Source organism: Saccopteryx bilineata, chromosome 3 (genome assembly GCF_036850765.1).
Source record: "Saccopteryx bilineata isolate mSacBil1 chromosome 3, mSacBil1_pri_phased_curated, whole genome shotgun sequence".
Taxonomy (NCBI): Eukaryota; Metazoa; Chordata; class Mammalia; order Chiroptera; family Emballonuridae; genus Saccopteryx; species Saccopteryx bilineata.
In genome coordinates this window covers 141,588,035-141,608,964 of record NC_089492.1, presented here as the reverse complement: position 1 = coordinate 141,608,964, position 20,930 = coordinate 141,588,035, and the positions used below count along the sequence as shown (strand labels likewise).

The window sequence follows — 20,930 nt, the reverse complement described above, 5'->3', positions numbered from 1 at the left end:
TTCTAAAATTTTATAGAAGCAAATATAAGTGGGTTAGCGACCAACTTGAAATTTGCCCTGAAATATGAATTAGTAATTTTTCCTTCTCAGTATTGTTTCTTCATATTATATTTATCACCTAGTATCCCTGATTTAACTTACTAAAATTTATTAACAAATTTGAAGTAGACTTTTGTGTGTAATAAGATGTTTATGATTTGTACTTGTTTATAAAATTTAATGATTCAGTGTTTTATATATACCCACACATATGCCACTTCTGTTACATACACATGTACATTTGTGATTTGGGTATTTTATTTGCTTCTGTATAGGAAAATTTTTTTTCAAAAGAATATTAAAATAGTTGATGTTAAATGATATGTTTATTTTATTGTTAATAAAATACAATACAAATTCACATTTAAAAGACTCAGATGGTAAAGTATAAAACAGTAGTATGCCTCTGTCTTATTTTTTAGTTCCAGTTCAGTTGTCCTAGTAGAGCCTGAGCGCTACGTCAATCAGCCATCCCCAATTTCACTTCCCTGTGCATTGGAACACTCCTGCTTAACAGCAAGGTTGGCAGCCTCTTCCAGACTACTCTTAAGGCAGCTATGAGGAATTCTACTTATTGGAACCGAGACCAATTGCCACCAGAGGAAAGACATGACCAACACACAAGTTAGTTGCAAGAATCACACAGGCAGTTTATTACTCACAAATCCTTATGGTGTGCCTGGGTACCACTTAATGGGGTCCTGCCAGCGTGCTCCTCTCAGCTGTCCTTGGTCAGAGTGACGTGAAGACAGTCCATGTTCAACGTTGGAGTCTGGACAACTAACTGTAGCTGGGGGTCCATCGGCTTTAGTACCTTTTTCTAGCATATGCCTTCTAACAGGTGTTAATCTAGAGGATTATGACATCAAGCCACTTTTAGGGAATTTCTACAGAAGCTTATTTTTTATGTTAATCTACAGAGTTGTCACATCAAACCACTTTTTGTCTGTATATAACTTCACACACACACTAACAGGGTCCTGCACAAAAGGCAGAGTCTGCCTATCATAGCTGTACACACTAGATTAGTTCCCACCCAGAGGGCATAGCTTTATTCACTTGCCTTAATAGATTTTAATATTATATCCTAACTTATTTCTATATATTTAATTACTATAATATTATATTACCATAACACCAATGAATACCCTTTCAAATCTTTTATTTTTAATATTTTAAAGATTTTTTATTACAGGATGTTAATCTTCAGGACACTTCAGAGCACCTAATACTTCTAATCAGATTTTGAGTAACTGGTTTCAAAGTATTGCTTGAGTATCTTTCTCATAGTGGCTTTCAGGCAAAAGTACTACTTAGGAATTATTTAAGAGATATTTATTTGGTTAAACAGTTTATCCTTAATAACCTGAGCCATCAATCCGTGGATAGCTACTAAGGTAGTTTCATAGCTGTCTCAGGTTGCTTTGGCAAGTTTGTTTTCTGACTTTCGGTTGTAGTTATGTTTCTAAACCCAACATGAAACTCCTTCCTCCCATCTGGGCTTCTGACTATTCTAACATTTCAGACAAATCAAAAACTTGACCAGTGGTATTGTCTGAATTAGTAAGCAAAGTTAGAAGAACCCAGTATTTGTTCCACAAAATCTAAGGCATGATAGTGTTTTCAGTGTACACCAGAGTCTTCTATTTTATTAAGTGGGATAGTCTGGTACTCACAAGGTCTTTCAGCAGGATGTATGTAGCTCTTTGGGTATGTCTTCAAGGTTCCAAGATTCACTTTCTCGGCAGATACTATTCCTATTGAGTCAATCACCACTGCTAGGAATGGCTCCTGGAACTGCTGATTGAGCATCTGAGTACAAATATCAACCCGAGAAAGCCGGCAACCATAGCCCAGGGGGCTATGATACAAGCCAACTGCATTTTCCAGGCAGCCAACCTGTTTGGTGTTTTCCATATATGCGGTGGTGTCCCTTATATGCTGCAATCCAAGTATTGACTTGAGTTTCAATTTGCTCTACAGGCAAAGCAAAACTGTCCATAAGGACCATCATTTCAACAGTCACCTTTCCCAGCATCAAGCCATCACTTCCAAGTTGCCTCCCAACCTGACATACATCACCATTTTCAGTAAAGCCAATGCTGAGCATTTCAGTACTTCAAGTAATGGTAATCTTTAGTCCAGGGCTTCATTGCCAGGATTTCTTGCTGCTATTTCTTGTCATATTTGTAGATTTTATGGATACTGTAGGCTCCTGCATGTTTTTGGCCAATTCCTAGGTTATCTCTAGACTATGCCACTCTTAGATGCCACCATTGCCGGTAACAGAAGAAGATGTCATCTCTACAATCAAGATACTACTTTCTTTCCTTAAGTTCCTGGGTGTGGAATTCAGACCCTCAGAAATAGGAGTACAAACTTGTGTTAGCCTGTGGAGGCAGCATGACACTTTTCAATTCAATTTCAATAATTACCTTGGTTATGGCTATAAATTCCAATAATACACTACTACCCCAACTTCTTGATTATTAACATCAAACAGTATCAACTTACTAACCATTTTTACAGAATTTAGTTTATATTCTCTTATCTCTTCTCTCTTTTGAATTTTATAAGTAGGTATTTTTTTATTTATCTATATTAATTTAAATAACATATAAAACTCTATTTATTATTGTCAGCATGGATACTGTCCCTTAATTCACACTATGTAAGAAAGTAAATGAATGCCATTACATTTTCTGACTTTTCTTTCATCATCCACACATCAATCACCACAGCAATATATGCATGTTGATGTAAGATAAACCTATTCAATTTTAAACAAAATTATTTTATTTTATTTTATTTTATAGTATTCTGTGAAATTATGCTGTATTGGGGCATTTGGGGTGTTAGGTAAGCACATCCTAAATCTCTGTACTATGCACATTTATTTAAAAAAACAAAACAAAACTATAAGCTTACAAAACCAGAAAAAATAATCTAACCTAAAACTTAGAATCTCTTGGCATAAATAATACAAATTACAAATACAAACAAAAATATACATAAAAGAAAGGAAAACAAAGCCTAAACATTTTTAATCATTGACAAATTCACAAAAAAAATATTGTGAGAAATGAGAAGGCAGAAATAAAACTTCTAAATGACTGTTCATCATTTCCAATACCGAAAGGCAGAAGCTGAATACAGTATAAAGAATGCACTTTAAATGCCATTAGAATAACAATATATCCTGAAAGAATCAAATGAACAGGTCTTTCAGGAAGTGCGGAATGACAAATGTCTGAGTTCGCTTCCTCTCTTCCTTAAGACTTAGGGAATGTAAGCACATGAGAAATAAACTGCATTGACTTTGCAAGCTATGTAAAAGAACTATCCAAATGCTAAAAAACTGGCAGAACCATATGACCATAATAAAACAACACACATATTAAAGGCTGTCTTGTAATTAATCCCTTTCATGAAATGGGACACACTTGAAACAACATTGTGGAAGAAATTGTAAGGTCAGTGGCCACTGCCATGGTCTTGCAGGTTCTCTTTGGATTCTGGCAGGCAGTAAAAGAACTGTAGATCCAGAAAATGGTAGGCCATACTGTAGTTTTTTTTTTTTGTATTTTTCTGAAGCTGGAAACAGGGAGAGATAGACTCCCGCATGCGCCCGACTAGGATCCACCCGGCACGCCCACCAGGGGGCGACGCTCTGACCACCAGGGGGCGATGCTCTGCCCCTCCCTGGCGTCGCTCTGTTGCGACCAGAGCCACTCTAGCGCCTGGGGCAGAGGCCAAGGAGCCATCCCCAGAGCCCGGGCCATCTCTGCTCCAATGGAGCCTTGGCTGTGGGAGGGGAAGAGAGAGACAGAGAGGAAGGAGAGGGGGAGGGGTGAAGAAGCAGATGGACGCCTCTCCTGTGTGCCCTGGCCGGGAATCAAACCTGGGACTTCTGCACGCCAGGCCGATGCTCTACCACTGAGCAAACCGGGCAGGGCCCATACTGTTTTTTTATCGTAATCATGAATGAGCAAGCAGGCAGGGAAGACAACTTCCCTCTCTCTCTCTGCACCCACCAACCTCAAAACTCTCGAAGCAAAACACGCTGGGCTGAAATCTCAGGGCTACCAAGCTCCTTGGCGCGCTCTCTCTCTCTCTCTCTCTCTCATCTCTCTAGACTCTCCTACCAAAACAGGCTGGGGGAATAAAACCCCTTCTCCAGCAAACAATAGCAAACAATGGCCCCTCCCAAGCAGGAGGGCAATCCACAGTTTGCAATCCAATCTCGAAGGCAAACACCTGCAGCTTCTACAAACTACACACACATGGCACTGCCCAGGCCAATGTAAAATATAAGCAAGCAAACCTAACTCGCTTCACATTTTAAACACATTGGTTTGCCCAACAGAAATCCAAAGCCTTCAGGGACTCTCTGGCTGAGGAGGAGGCCTGGAAGTCCAGTGAGACTGGGAAATCATTGATAGTAAGGTGACCAACAGTCCTCCTTTAGGGAGGGCAGTCCTTCTTTTGTAAGTTCCGTCCTCCCTCGAAAAGTGTCCTCCTCTATGTCTTCCTTTTTGATATTGGAAGACTAATCTGTAAAAGTCTGTTTTGGATCAATGCAGAGTTGATCCATTGCATGTGATATGATGTATTTGAATCTAAATGAGTGCTTTTGTCTTACAATTATTATTAAAAATTAATAGGCATGTAAGCATAATTACAATATATTGTAAAATATTACAAATATTTTTATTATACATTTATCATATTATATTGTATTGTTGCAATGAATAAAATGTTTCTTTTATTCATGATGTTGTTTTCTTCAACTTATTTTTGTCCTCTTTTTCATTGTATAAAAGTTGGTCACCTTATTGATAGGAAAGCTAGCTCCCAGAATCCCAGTCACTGAATTGGGAGGAATGAATGCCTGCTGAGGAATCCTTGGTGGGGCAGGAGTTTCTGTAATAACAGAAGTATGAAAGCACAGGGGATACCTATGAGTGCAAAAGGTTTAAATAAACCATACTCTACCCAAATCACAGAAACTCAGGACCATATTAAAATAATAGTATTGGTCAAGGATGGGCAATTATTACCCACAAGTCAATTCTGGCAGACTTCCTGCTTTTGTACATAAAGTTTTAGTGTAATAGCCACACCCAGTTATTTAACTGATTGCTTTCAGCTACAATGTCAAAGTTGGATACTTGTGATAAAGACAATTTGGTCAGCAAAGTCTCAAATATATATCTTGCCTTTTACAGAAAAGGTTTCTTTCTTAAGTAAATAAATAAGAGATAATTATAGATGAGGAGGAACAAAATTGCCTCCCTAAATGTGTCTTCTTGGAATGCTGATTGTTTTAAGCTGGTTATTTTTAAAAAGCACAAGAATCAGGAAGAAACTTTGGCCTCCCTTGTTACTTCCTCAAAGAGTTTAGATAGAGAACTTGCTCTGGGAAGAAAGCTATTATCATAGAAACTATAGTTTAATATGAACTAGGAGTGATAAATAGAGAGGAACCTGGCAAGGTCACTTTGATCAAAGTCCTCCCTGTGTCCCATTGCTAAAAATGGCCCAGCAAACATTTATTTAGCCAACATCTCCTTTTTTATTTTCATATGAATTGACTTTCTACCCTTTTAAGTCTAAACCACAAACCATCCCTTTTTCCATAGTAGGTCAAGGTGGAATATAAACCTCAACTTCCTGATTTGTCCTGGGGTTCTTTATTGTTAGAGAAACATTGTATACATAATTAAATTTGGTTACTTTCTAGTGTTAACGTGTGCTATGTTCATTTGCTTATTCCAGGAAAATTAAGAAGAAAAAGGGGATATTTTTCTCTTCTCCTCATTGACATAGAAACTGTAGGGAGGTGGGTAAGGTCACATGAGATACCAGACCTGGGAACCTGGCTGGAACAGCCCACATTCATGTGCACCAAAAGAAACTTCCCAGGAGCCCTTTGGAAAAAAGTGACTGTCCATCAGCCAGTGAGATTTCACCACGTCATATTAGCTTGACCACCATAGAGACCCTTTAAATATCCCCCATGCGGGTCACCCTATGAGACTTCTCTGTTCCCGGGACCAGAGAACCTCATTGGGCAGAAAGCGCTATACTCAATAAAGCCTTTTATTTATTCCATACTTTGTGGCTCTGGCCCCTTCCTTCTTCCTTGTGGGGAAAAACACCTTACAGAAATATTTTTAGGTAATGTTAAGTAAGTAAAAGAGGATGTTATAAAATTGTATGTTAAGTTTATATTTTTGTTTACCTAAAACTTGTGCATGTGATTTTGTTTCGGTGTGTGTGTATGCATTTGTGAGGATATGGGGAAGATAAATAACATAATATTAGAAATTTAGCTCTATTAAACAAAATTATTAATGGCTTCAATCTTGCTGTGGGTCATATAAGTTTGCAAATATGATGTATATGTTTGCTCGCTTATAGTTTGCATTAGGTGTGGGAGACAGGCTGTAAGCTAGCGAAGTCATTATAGCCTAAAGCTTAGTTTTAAGACTAAGCCTTTTCTGTCCTTTTAATACTAAGATCTTTTCAAAACTAAACTTTTCCCCACACCCTTGATTGTTACATGATGTGGGGTGGTACACTCTTATGAGATAATTCCATTATGCCTCAGATAAGTGGCTTTGTATCAGACACTTCCTTGTTTGTATATTGGTTTAAAGGTTTTGATTTCTACACTATAAAAATGAGACAGACCAGGGGTTTTCTCTCTCAGTTCCTGAAATTAGCATTGGAGAGGAGAAGCAGCCAAGATGGCGGAGCGCTGAAGGAGAAGCCAGTTTGTGCAGAGAGAAGGGGATGGGGAACAGAGGTGAATAAAGCTGGTGAGGTAAAAACCTTTAATTCTAGGAATACTCGGATGAGTCAGTGGCTTTGGGAGCCCTGAATGGAAAGAGAAGTGATTTCCCACTGTGTGTATTTCTTGCTCGCCAGGTTCAAGCTAGGATTAAAGGTAATGGCTCACCAGTTCTTGGCTCCATTTTTCATTACCATCTATCCGAATCAAATGCAAACCTGCACTGCCAGGTGGCTGCGGTGGTGGCTGCGGCTGCTGGCCTTACACTTGCCATTATCTATTTTAATATTTATCCATAAATAAAATATATTACTAACCTAACTAAAAAGAAAGATACTTTAAAATAGAAAATGAGCTATGTCACTGAGGTAGATTTTATGACTGGTTGTACAATCATTGGTTCTAACAGCAGAATTTTCAATAAAGGAAAATAGCCCACCATGGGCTTCAGGAGTGTGGGGCTTTCCAGCCACAGGACTCTGTGGCCTCATTCTAGTGCAAGGCAGGCTGCAAATTATTTCAAGGTTCTATGGGTTTGATAGCAGTTGTCTGGAAAGAGGACAACTGTTCATTTCCAACTGTGGTCTCACAAGCATGGAGAGACTGTTATTTTCATCTGTGCTCTTTCAATTGAACATAGAACATCTGTCACAAGACTATTGTCTGATTTGGCAGCAAAGGCTTCCCTCGATCTAAGAGCCCAGCAGTTTCCACAGAAAAGAAGATCAGACAACTGCAACTAATGTTTTGATGCTTGTCTGTACCAGACCATCATTATTAATTATTTTTTAATAACAGTAAGCATTGCAGCAATAGCTATAATAATCATGACTATATGATATATATATAATATGTGTATACTGTATGTGTGTGTGTGTGTGTGTATATATATATATATATATATATATATATATATATATATATATATTTAAATGGTTTGTGGTTAGCCTGTCATTTGAAGCAAAAAAACTATTTTTTTTTCTTTTCAGCAACAGAGACAGGGACAGAAAGAGGGACAGACAGGCAGGAAGGGAAAGAGATGAGAAGCATCAATTCTTTGTTGAGGCACCTTAGTTGTTCATTGGTTGTTTTCTCATATGTGCCTTGACCAAGGGGCTCCAGCTCAGCCAGTGGTTCCTTGCTCAAGCCAGCAACCTTGGGCTCAACCCAGCAACCTTGGGCTCAAGCCAGTGACCACGGGGGTCATGTCTATGATCCCACAGTCAAGCCAGTGACCCTGTGCTCAAGCCGCATGAGCCACGCTCAAGCCGAAGACCTTGGGGATTCGAAGCTGAGTCTTTTGTGTCCCAGTCCAAAACTCTATCCACTGCTCCACTGCCTGGTCATGCTGAAGTACAATAAACTAATTCTGAAAGGAAGATTGTGATATATATTTGAAATATTTAAATCTTTTATGCAATTCACATGCTTTCATTTTCAGTATGACCTTAAGCAGTGGATTGAAAATTTTGTTTTCATTCATTCTTAAGTAGAATTTTGCAAAAATTGCCACAGAATACCTCAAATTTATTTGAGGGTATGACTTTCTTTTTGCAAAAAAAAAAACCAAAAAACAAAAAACATTTGAGTTGACTTCAAATGTAACTGCAAAACAGTGCCCTAAATTAACAAATTAGGGTGCAAAGTAAAAATTTGATAAACTTTATAAACCTGGGCCTTCTATTAAAAACAAAAAAAAACTAAACTAAACTAAAAAACAGTTCTCTTTATATCATTTTTGTATGTATTAAAGCTCTCCCATTTCTGCTGCTTTCAAAGAAAGATATAGATGAAATCTGGGGCTCTGGAGGAATTACTTTAGCACTTCAAAGGTGTTGGTGTGGAAGAAAACAGAATATCCAGATGAAAAGCATAATCTCTGCAGTCAGAATAATTGTGATTTAATTATTTTTACTGGCCATGGGAAACTGGGCAAGTTTCAAGTTCTTTGACTGATCATTGTTAAAAAGTGTGTGATTGTGCTGTTACTTGTCTCCCTTATAAGTTAGTTTTGACAATAACATGGGTTAGTACTTGAAAAGTGTTTAGCACAGTAGATGGCATGTAACAAAGGTGGTAAGTATTATGTATTGGTTAAATGAGTGGTAGCAAGTTTGGTGCTTATTTAAAGGCCATAATGGGCCACCAATGGAAAGTGACTAGGAAGAGTGAGCACAAATGTAGAAGCACTTAGGAAGTGAAATGAGTTTGTTTGTAAGCTCAAGGTATAGGCCAGAACACTGACTTTTTTTTTTTTTCAGAATACTGACTTTTAAAAAATTCCAGAGATCCAAGGTGGCAGCAGAGTAGGTGGATGTCACAATCACTTCTTTCCAGTACCAAACTGGAGTTACAACTAAAATATAGCAAAATATACCTGAAAAATCAATAGAAGACTAGATAAAGAGAAGTTTTATACCCAAGATTTACAGAAGAAGCCACATCAACACTGGAAGGAAGGGTGGAGACACAAAAAGGACTGGCCCCACTCCCATGTTGGTGGCTAACACTCCAGAGGGATATCTCATCAGCAAATGTTCCACTGAGGATCTGGGTTCTCAACCCCATGCTGAGCTCCCCATACCAGAGCACCAGAGCTGGGAAGAGGTGCCCATATAATAATATCTGGCATTAAAATCAGCAGAGATTCTATTCTGCCAGGGAGAGATGGGAGTCTGCTAGAAACACAGGCACACTATTAAAGGATCAATACACAGAATCTCGGTCGCAGCCACTCTTCATGTGCTCTGGCAGAGGGAGGGCAAAAGGGACTAGAATGATGGGAGGAGAGACTGGAGTGTGTGGCTCTGGGGAGAGAGCTGAAGGGACAGCCACTAGGACCCCTGTGTTTAGTCCCACTCCCATACCACAGATGCCATCTTTCTTTGGTGAAGGACTCTTCTCTTATGGCATCGGCCTGGGGAAATGCAACAACTCCACTCTGTCACCCAGAAGAGCTCATGCCCACAGAGGAATTAGCTTCCTGAGCTGAATTATAGAAATTTGGACAGTCTCAGGAAGTATTAGTGACTGAGGAGTGTGCCTTTGGGTTAAGGGACATTCTCCCACTTTCTCATGACCTTGACTGGTATCTCCCCCACATAGAAGATCTGCTAGCCCACCCTCTAGGCATCCAGTGGCCACACCATCACCATCTCCACTCTGCTGAGTTCAGCTTCCCAGCAGCATTTTGGACAAGCTAAGTTTTGTGTCTCTGGATGGGAGCCATTTTTCACCTGGATGCCTGACCAGTGCAGACCATGTGGCAAAATATTTGTCTGTTTGGGACTTATAAACTCTACTTGCCTTACCTTGATGAATTCCCAAAACCCAAACTTACTACAAAGATCTGCAGGTACCCAGGGGGTGGTAGCAAGACTTGGAACACCCTGGGGTATTTGCTGAGTGGCCTCAGTCCCAGTAATTGGCACCACATTTGAACCTGTATAAGTCTAATGAACACCACTGGCCCCTACCTGGTGACTCACTGTGAGCCTACCTCATGTAATTTGAGTACAGCCAGAGGCTCTTTGAATGACTGATCTTATCTATCAGCCAGCAGATGCAAGCAAGTAATGGTGGATCCCAGAGTGCCTTGGGAATTTTCTGAATTGCCCTCAGGCTTGGTGCTGGTAAAAGCCAGTCTTGGTACGCAGCTTCATTCTTTCTGTGCACACCAAGGCTCAGCAGAGGCAACACAGGTTGTAGATCACTTCATAGCTCCAAATAGGTTGTGCATAACTAGTCACAGGCAGTATCTGGCATTGGCCTGCACCACAGCCCTACCCAACAGGCCCAAGAAACAACACATTCAGAAGTGAGCTTAAGACAACATCAAAGCAGGATATAATTAGTTTTACAAATGGCACATCCAAAGGGAGAACATGGCTGGCACCAGACCCTGCTGAGGCAAATTTTGCTTTGTGTAGTCAGTAACTGCAGAGCAGCTCATACACTACAGTACAGGTCAATACTTACAGTCAGTCAGCCCGAGGGTTGGCTCCATGCAAGAATGGGCTAATAGAAATCAAAACACAGTTATAACAAGAAGGCCCACCCACGGGACATTTCTGGAGCACCCAGTTCAGGTGATCAAGGTGACTGTGCTGAAGGGCCCCACAGAACATCTACTACATAAGGCTACCCTCCCAAGACTGGTAGTCATAGAAAATCTATCTAATACATAGAAGATAAACCACAAAGAGCCAGCCAAAGGGAGGAGACAAAGACATATACCTCAAATGAAAGAGCAGGAGAAATCTCCAGAAAAAGAAACGAAAATAAAATTGAGGCAAGCAATTTATCAGATATAGAGTTAAGAACTGGTTATAAGATACTTAAGGAACTCAGTGAGAACTTCAACAGGAGATAACAAGCATAAAAATGGACATAGACATCATAAAAAAGAGTCAGTCAGAAATGAGGAATACAGTATCTGAAATGAAGAATACACTGAAATGAAAAAATAGTAGGCTGGATGAAACAAGATTGAATCAGTGATTTGGAAGACAAGTTAGCAGAAAATATTCAATCAGAGCAGCAAAAAGAAAAAATAATTTAAAAATAAAGGGAATTTTAATGGACCTTTGGGACAATATTATGTACAACAACATCTGCATCATATGGGTACCAGAAAAAAAAAAGAAAAAGCAAGGGACTGAGAACCTACTTTAAAAAATAATGACTGAAAACTTTTCTAACCTAGTGAAAGAAAAAGAAACACAAGTTCAGGAAGTCCCAAACAAGATAAATTTAAAGAGTCCCACACCAAGACACATCACAGTAAAAATGGCAAAGTTTAAAGACAACTCAAAAATCTTAAAAGAAACAAGAGAAGAACAGTTAGTTACCTACAAGGAAGCTCACATAAGACTGTCAGTTGATTTCTCAACAGAAGCATTTCAGGCCAGAAGGGATTGGCGTAAAATATTCAAAGTGACCTACTACTAAGACAGCTTTATTCAGCAAGGTGTTCATTAAAATAAAATAAAATAAAATAGTCTAAAAAACTTTAAAACCACCAAAACAGTATTGCAAGAAATGTTAAAGAAATGTTGAAGAAGAAGAAAAATAAAAATGAGAGGTGCATAGTTAAAAGAATAAAATGGCAGTAAATATGTGCCTATCAGTAACCACTTTATATGTCAATGGCTTAAATGTTACAATAAAAAAACATAGGGTAAGTGAATGAATAAGAAAACAAGATGTATTTATATTTTATCTACAAGAGATCTATCTCAGAATAAAAGATACACACAGAGACTAAAACTAAAAAGATGGAAAAATATATTTTATGCAAATTAAAATGAATAAAAGCTGGGAAGCAATACTTATATTAGACAAAATATACTTCAAAATAAATGCCATAACAATAGACAAAGAAGAATACAGTACTATATAATGCTAAAGGGATAAATTTAACAAGAGATAAAAACCCTTATAATATTCATGCACCTAACATGGGAACACCTAAATAAATAAGCAAATCTTAATGGACTTAAAGGGAAAAATTGAGAGTAATGCATTAACATTAGAGTGTTTTAACACCCTATTTACATCAATGGATAGATCTTCCAGACAGAAAATCAACAAGTAAACAGTGGCCTTAAATGACACACTTGAACATATTAATTTAATTGATATCTTTAGAGCATTTCACTCTAAAGAAGAAGGACATACATTCTTTGCAACTGCACCTGGAACATTTTCTAGGATAGACCACATGCTAGGACACAAAACAAGTCTCAACAAATATATAAAGAATGAAATCACATCAGTCATCTTCTCTGATCATAACGGTATCAAAATAGAAATAAATCATTAAAAAAACCTGAAAAATATATAAAGATATGTAGGCTAAATAACATGCTACTAAATGATAAATAGATTAAAAATGAAATCAAGAAAGAAATAAAAAAATACCTTGACACAAATGAAAATGACAACACAACAACCCAAAATTTATGGCACAACAACAGCAGTTCTAAGAAGGAAATCTATAGCATTACAGGCCTATCGAAAAAAAAACAAGAAAAAAAAATCTCAAATAAACTATCTAACTTTACACTTAAAGCAAATTGAAAAGGAATAAGAAACAAAATCCAAAGTATGTAAAAGGAAAGAAATAGTGAAGATCAGAGCAGAAATAAAGAGCTTAAAAAAATACAAAGATCAATGAAACCAAGAGCTAGTTCTTTAAAAAGATAAACTAGATTGGTACCATTAACCAGATGCATCATGAAAAAAAAAAAAAAAAAAAAAGAGAAGATATAAATAAATAAAATTAGAAATGAAATTAGAGAAGAACTGACTCCACAGAAATACAAAGGGTTGTAAGAAAATATCACAAACAACAAATGTCAAACAAATTGAACAATCTGGGCAAAATAGATAAATTCCTAGAAACATACAATCTTATAAAGAGGAACCAGGAAGAATCAAAGAATCTGAATAGACAGATTACAACTAGAGAAATTAAAGCAGTAATTAAAAATTCCCAACAAATAAAAGTCCTGGACCAGATGGCATCACAGTCGAATTTTACCAAATGTTTAAAGAATAGCTGTCTTTCTTAAACTATTCCAAAAAATTCAAAAGGATGAAAGACTTGCAAGTTTATTTTATGAGGTCAGCATCATCCTAATTCCTAAAACAGAAAAAAACACTACAAAGAAAGAGAATTATAGGCCAGTATCCTTGATGATCATAGATGTTAAAATAATCAACAAAATACCTGCAAACTGGATCAGCTATACATTAAAAAGATCATACACCATGATTGAATGGAATTTATTTTGGGTACCAATTAGATTGGTACTATACCCACAAATCAATAAATGTGATACACCACATAAATAAGATGAAAGATCAAGATCACATAGTCATATTGATAGAGCAGAAAAAACATTTGATAAAATCAAGCACCCATTTATGATAAAATCTTTTTAGAAAGCAGAAAGAGAAGGAACATTTTCAACATAATAAAGACCATATATGACAAATCTATTACCATCATCAAACTTAATTGGCAAAACTATTTTTCTCTAAGGTATGTTTACTTTTACCATTCTTATTCAATATAAATATTGGAAGTCCTAGTCATAGCAATTAGATAAGAGGAATAAATAAAAGGCATCCAAACTGGAAAATAAGTAGGACTGACATTCTTTGCAGATGATATGATACTGTATAGGGAACTCTAAAGATTTCACTGAAAAACTACCAGAACAGATAAATAAATTCAGTAAAGTAGCAGGATGTAAAATAAATAACCAGGAATCATCAGCATATTTATGCACCAATAATGAACTATTAGAAAAGAAAACTAAGAAAACAATCATATTTACAATAACATCAATAAATAAAATACATAGAAATAAATTTAAAGATATAAAGGGGCTGTAGTTAGAAAACTATAAGACAATGAATAAAGAAATTGAAGAAGATACAAATAAGTGGAAGTATATACAAAGCTCATAGATAGGAAAACATTAACATTATTAAAATGTACATAGTAATCAAAATAATCTATAAATTCAATTCAGTTCCTATCTATATACCAATGGCATTTTTCACTGAACTAAAACAAATATTCCAAAAGTTTATAAGAAACCACAAAGACCCCAAATAATCTCAGTAAAGTAAAACAAAGTAAGAAGAATCATGCTATGTGATATTAAACAATACACAGCCATAGTAACCAAAACAGCATGGTACTGGCATAAAAACAGGCATATAAATTAATGGAACAGTATATGTAGCTCAGAAACAAACCCACACATTTATGGCCCATTAATGTGGACAAAGGAGGCAAGAACATACAATGGGATAAAGACAATCAATTCATTCAATGATGTTGGTAATATTGGACAGATACAGGCAAAAATGAAAGTAGATGACCTTTTTATACCATATACAAGAATTACCTCAAAATGAAGTAAAGACTTAAATGTAAGACTCTTAACCATAAAAAATCTAGAAGAAAACATAGTAAGATCTCAGGCATTTTTAGTAGCAATATTTTTTTCTAATATATCTCCTTGGGCAAGGCAAACAATATAAATAAATACATAAACAAATGGGACTACATCAATTTAAAAGGTTTTATCACAGGAAAGATATTCATCAACAAAATGAAAATACATCCGATTGAATGAGAAAACATTTGCCAATGTTATATTTGATAAGGGGTTAACTTCCAAAACTTACAAAGAACTTATAAAACTCAACACCAGGCTGCAGCCAGTTGGCTCAGCAGTAGAGTGTCGGCCCAGCGTGTGGAAGTCTTGGGTTCGATTCCCGGCCAGGGCACACAGGAGAAGCGCCCATCTGCTTTTTCACCCTCCTCCTCTCCTTTCTCTCTGTCTCTCTCTTCCCCTCCCACAGCCAAGGCTCCAAATTTTGACCCAGGCACTGAGGATGGCTCCATGGCCTCCACCTCAGGTGCTAGAATGGCTCAGATTGTAGTGGAGCAACTCCCCAGATGTGCCAAGCATCACCCCCTGGTGGGCATGCCAAGTGGATCCTGGTCAGGTGCATGGGGGAGTCTGTCTGTCTGCCTCCCCCCCACCTGTACCCCCCGCTGCTTCTCACTTCTGAAAAACAAACAAACAAACAAACAAACCTCAACACCTAAAAAAATTCTATTAAAATATAAATAAGGACCTTTATACCTTTATAGACACTTCTTCAATGACCAACTGCCAATAGACATAAAAAAATACTCAATGTCACGAATTATCAGAGAAATGCAAGTTAAAATCACAATGAAATACCACATCTCACCTGTCAGAATAGTTATCATCAATCAACCAACAAACAAGTATTATTAAGTATATGGCGAAAAGGGAAACCTGGTACGCTGTTGGTGGGAATGCAGATTGATGCTGTCACTGTGGAAAACAGCATGAAGTTTTTTCAAAAATTAAAAATTAAACTGCCTTATGACCCTCTATTTCACTTCTGTTAATATAACTGAAGGAACCAAAACGATGATTTGAAAGAATATATGCATCCCTTTGTTCACTGCAAAAATATTTACAATAGCTAAGATTTGGAAGCCGCCCAAAAGCCAATCAGTAGATGAGCTGATAAAAAAACAAACAAACAAATAAAAAAACACTTCGGTTTACACAATGGAAAAGTACTCGAATGAAAAAAAGAAGGAAAGCTTACTTTTGGGGGCAGCACGAATGGACCTGGAGAGTATTATGAGAAGTGAAGAAAGCCAGACAGAGGAGACAAATAATATATGATTTTATTTATATGTGGAATCTAATGAACAAAATAAGCCACAAACAAAATAGAAACAGACTCATAGGTTCAGAAAACAAACTGACAGTTGTTAGGGGGAAGGTAAGTTGGGGGACTGGGTAAAAAAAAATGAAGAGAGAAAGCAAAAAATAGAAAATAAAATTCATAGACACAGACATCAGTTTGGTGATTACTGGAGGGAAAGAAAAGTCAGAGGAGGTAGAAGAGGGTAAGTGATGGATAAATGGTGAGCAGATGAGACTTGACTTTGGGTGATGAACACACATTACAATACACAGATGTTGTGTTATAGAATTGAACACCCAAAACCTATATAATTTTACTAACCAATGTCACCCTAATAACTTCAACAACAACAAAAATATATATACATAAAATAATTCTAAATGAACAAGACTGTTTTGAATCTAGCTTTGTTAGAAAATAAAGATGGACTAAATTTGGACAGAAAATATGACCATTCTAAGTGGACAACTCAACTTATATATATAAGGCAATCTATATACAGGGCATTGAACTCTGCTTTTTTCTATTTATTATTCCACTAATGAATACAAAGCATAGTACATTTTGTCTTTTAATTATTCTACAATATTAGAGTGTTTGCAAGTTCCCATAACCTCTGCTTGTACCCCAAATTCCCACGTTGGACACCAAAGTTATTGAAACATGTGATACTTCTTTTAAAAGTTGTTTGACTTCAATCTATTTTAATATTGTAAAGCCAGTATACAAGGCCAGGGCTACCAACACAGCAGCCGCCTGGCCCATGCAGGTTCACATTGGATTCGGACAGTCGGTAAAGAAACAAAGGAGCCAAAAGCAGATGGGCTGTCATCTTTAAAAGTAAAAACATACACTGGGCTCCAAAACCCAGTCACATTCAGTGCTCACAAAGCCACTGACTTATCCGAGTTTCCTAAAATCAAAGGTTTCTAGCTCAATAGCCTTATTCTCCTCAGTTCCCCATCTCCTTCCTTCTCCAGCGTCAAACTGCACAAACTGGCCTCTCACTCAGCACTCCGCCATCTTGGCTGCTTCTCCTGGCCACATGGCCTCTTTCTGCTCTCTGCTCTGTTCTCTCCTCTAATGATAATCTCAGGAACCAAGAGGGCAAACTCTCGTCTGCCTCCATTTTATATTGTAGCTTCACAATCTCTAATTCAATATACAAAATAGGGAAGTCTCTAATACAAACTCACTTCTCTGAGGCATGATTGGATTGTACCACCCCACATCAAAAAGGGTGGGAAAGGCTTAATCCCAAAAACCAAGCCCCAGGCTACAAGGATTCTCAACACACATTAATATCACCTGGGCAACGGCCTCACGTAGGCAGTACCATCTTTAACAAAGTGAGCAAAATACATTTTATCTGCCCAACAAATATCTTCATGTCCCTGTTAAAAATATAATTTTTTCCATTAATTACTCAATAGTGTAGTCTATTTGACAAAAGTACATAATTCCTCAGTGTTAATTATATGTCCCTTAAATCTTTCTAACAATGTAGATGCTGTATTTCAACTTCTTCTGGATTGTGATTATTTCAATCAGTGAAAGAAGCTTTTATTGAATTCCATTCAGTTGTGTCAGTAAATTATCAACACAATTATGTAAATGCAATTTTACATTGCTGACATTACCAAATAATTTTATATAAGTAAACATAATTTTAGTTATCCTCTTTGAATATCAACTTAAAATCTAAAGTTTGAACTAAAAAATATTTCTCAATTTACAGTTTTTGTTAGATAATATATAAATATCCTCTTACTTATTTTACTATGGTTTATAACACCTATACTCCTAAAGCGCGTGCGCGCGCACACACACACACACACACACACACACACTTCTATAATGGGATGTTTTAAAACCGGAAGTCTTTTTAAAAATCTTATCTAACTGAATGGAAATCTATCATCTAATAACTGTGACCTACTCTGAAAAAAGAAAAAACTAAACAAATACTAACTCAAATAACCGTAAAACCGAAATATAGATTTAATAATGGCCCTTCTAGCATCTTACTATGTTATGGGAGAACATTGAGTAGATGTTGATTGAGTACATGAATGAGTTAGTACTAACAACTATTCTTTATCACATTTCTGGGAATAAAGGGAAAAGCTCTGATAGGAAATACAGAAATAAACATAGTACCTTATTCTTAGGACTCTTGAAAAGTTTAAAAGCAAAATACTTAGAAAATATATTGTGTACTATAAAATAATAACAATATGCTACTATTGTTATGCAAAAATAAACATTTTTTCTCAAACAGTATATGGTATGTATACATTTTTAATATTGGGTTTAAAACACTTTACAGGAAAAAGTAGATGTCTGCTTTAATTATAAAACACTGACAAGGTGTCACATAGAAATTTAGAATGATATCGTAGAGTGCTCTTATTTACAAAGAACAATGTTTAAAATACATTGTTAATTATAAAAACATAAACTAAACATTTATAGACTTAAAAGCACCATAGGAAAAAAATTCATTTGCATAGCATATAAATAACTAGTCTAATTAAAGGTTTGCCTCTACTCAATTGTTTCTCATTTTTCTATAACAAACACAGATGGCTAGTGTTGTTGTTTACTAAATTATAAAGTAAAATATAATGGTTGGAAATTATTTGCCATAGTTGTGACTATAGCACAGTTTACATCTTTGACAATCAAAGGTTATTGTGAATGACTTACAAGGCCTTAAAGTTCTCAGTGTTACTAACCATTAGGTAGGCTTTTTCCTGACTCTAGGCTACTAACTTTCCTTTTCTTAGAGCAAGTTAATTTAAAGGGTCATATAATTGCAAATCCTTTCTCTACCCAAAGTCCCTGTCCAGTGGTACAAGCCAGAACTGTCTTTTTCAAGTTTCTGAGAACTATGCCCTTGAAATGTAATCACCAAGGCAGGTAGCACTCCTACCTGATAGTTTCTGGGGGATGGTAGGAGGTTACCTTTGGTGAGAGACTTACTCCAAATTGTAAATAAAGTCAACTTTGTCATCTCATTTTATCCTGTACAATTTATTTGTTTTTACCAGAGGCATAGTGGTTCTATATTCTTACTGCTTTTTTTTCTATAATTTTGGACCAATTACATGGTTAAATGGCAATTTTTGATTTGTAAAATAGGAGTTTACAGTACCTCCCAATGAGGGTGGTTGTCAGAATCAAAGAAGATAATGTATATAAAGTGTTTTAAAAAATGCTGCATAAGAAATGTTCAGTGAAGATAGGATATAAAATAGTCTAAGGGCTTAAATAGGCAGTTACAAAAATAATCTGTAAATCAATAATTTCAAAAATACAAGTTGAAACAGTAAAATATTAGTTCCTGAAATCAAAGTAGCATAGATTGTGTCAAATGTCTCAAGAGTTGGTGTTTGGCAAAGCAAATATTCTCATATATTAGGGCTGGACATAAAAATTGCAATTAACTTTATGAAGGGCAATTAGACAATAAGTATCAAAAATTTTTCAATATCAATACATATCAATCAAAAGACAAAAAATAAAAGAACTCATGGACATGGACAACAGTGTGGCAATTTCCTGGGTTTGGGGAAAGTGGAGGAGCACATAGGTGGAATAAATGGTGATGGACAAAAACTTGACTTGGGGGGCTGGCAAACACTCAATATGGTGTACAGAGATGTGTTGTAGAATGGGGCATCTGAAACCTGTATAATTATGTTTACTAGTATCATGCCAATAAAATGCAATTTTGATGTTAATAAAAAATTGGAAGCAACTTAAGAAGCAAAATTATAGGTGATAACTCAAATAAATCATTATATAACTATTCTTCTCATTTGTATTTACATTTATATTTGATCATATTTAAGAACCTTTTATAGTTTTAGAAATTTTTCATGATAAAATGTGAAGTGAAAAAAAGTGAAAGAATCTATATATTGTAATCAATACATTCTATATCAAGGGAACTAGTTAGTTCTCTAAACTATATAGTATAACAAACATTAACTGTGATTATTATTTTTGCAGTTTTCTGCCTTACATAACTAATCATAAAGCTAATTGTAAATATGTGAAAATAAAGTAATCAGGTTTGGTATTCATCTTTTAGTTAAGGTCATTAGCTATATAAATAAAAATGTAATTGTTTGTTTGTTCAAAATCTTAAATCTCTGAAAGTTCTTCACCGATTGCTTTGAAATTTTGACACAACGTTGCCTTCAAATATGCCTGTGTTTTTATGTTTTTATATACCTACTAGTATATAGATGTCACACCTGTGACAGGCAAAAACATGCTTTTAAAAAAAAAAAACAGCGCCATCTGTTGGACGTAAAAGCAACACACTTTATACTAAATATTTTACGATTCCATTTCAATGTTATGAGAGAAATATAAATCGCACATGGCTGAAAATATTTTCCATCGAATACGCAAGGAAAATTCAAATATAAACATGGATTTAACAGCAGAAATCTACAAGGAAGCATTGATAATGGTTGAAGATTTGTGCTTAGAAATCGCGAACAAAGTTCTCAATCAACTGGGAATGCCATCACCACATTAATCTGCTGCTGCTTCATTCGATGTAGAATTGCATCGTGAACAAAATTACAACACGGGTGATCTTTTGTTGTATCGGCAATCAAATATTCCTAAACTAACACTTGAGCAAAAAGGCATTTACAATCAAATAATTCAAACTGTTAATAATGGGGTTGGAGAAATTTTAGATGCGCCAGGAGAAACTGGTAAAACATTCCTAATTAGATTGATTCTGGCAGCAATTCAATCCCAAAAATGACATAGCCTTAGTTCTTGTGTCATC

General features: G+C 36.1%; 1 protein-coding gene and 1 pseudogene across 2 annotated transcripts in view; both read right to left on the bottom strand.

The window, feature by feature from the left end:
* Positions 1-20,930, bottom strand: part of LRRTM4 (leucine rich repeat transmembrane neuronal 4) — a 900,775-nt gene that overhangs the window by 633,021 nt on the left and 246,824 nt on the right. The gene's annotated exons all lie outside the window — the stretch shown is intronic.
* LOC136328640 (COP9 signalosome complex subunit 5 pseudogene) lies at positions 1,318-20,398 on the bottom strand (annotated as a pseudogene).